Source organism: Pteropus alecto, unplaced genomic scaffold, assembly GCF_000325575.1.
Source record: "Pteropus alecto unplaced genomic scaffold, ASM32557v1 scaffold306, whole genome shotgun sequence".
Taxonomy (NCBI): domain Eukaryota; kingdom Metazoa; phylum Chordata; class Mammalia; order Chiroptera; family Pteropodidae; genus Pteropus; species Pteropus alecto.
Genome location: NW_006437748.1, coordinates 580,691 through 581,456, shown reverse-complemented (window position 1 = coordinate 581,456; position 766 = coordinate 580,691).

The window sequence follows — 766 nt, the reverse complement described above, 5'->3', positions numbered from 1 at the left end:
ATCAATTAATTTTAAAGAAATTCTTGATATTTAGTCAATTGCTTCAAAACATCCTCCAGAAAATCAGCTAACTCTGGGTGGTGAAGAGGAACATCATCAGTTGACGATATGGTAGTTCAGAATCCTGGTACTGCTCTTCATGTTAGTAAGAGATTTAGCATTCCTTCCGATGTAGTTGGTAGAGCCCATGAGGTCAGTAGAAAACATTTCACAATAACATGGATTTATTTCTTCACCAAGGAATCAAAATCAGATGAGCTGTGATACACAGTGGCTCTTTCACTATCCACAGGTTTCTACTAAAAGTTCTCACCTGTTAACGTTTTGCTCAGGAAAGATACTTTCTACCTACTTGAAATTGTACTGATTATTTTTGAGGATTTCCAAATGGGCTCCATGATAGAATGTCTTCTTTGAACTGATTAAAAATCATAAGAATTGTCTTTTTATGAATACTGAAGGTAAATAGCATTAACTACCCCTTTAAGCTACACCTCAAAATATTGGATGAAATATCAGTAGTCTTTTAGCAGACATTATCTTTTACCTCTTGAAAGCTGCTGACACGCTTGGACATTTTGGACATTTCCTGGTGTGTGACTTAATCACTATCTTTCCATCATTTGGTGCTTCGAAATTAAGCTTTAGAGATAGGGCAAATCTAAGTTTTAGTATGTTTACAACTTATTCAAAACAATATTTTTAATAAAAAATGGCAGTGCTTAATTTTTTTTTCAGGATGAGCCAGTATAATGTGTTCATTCTC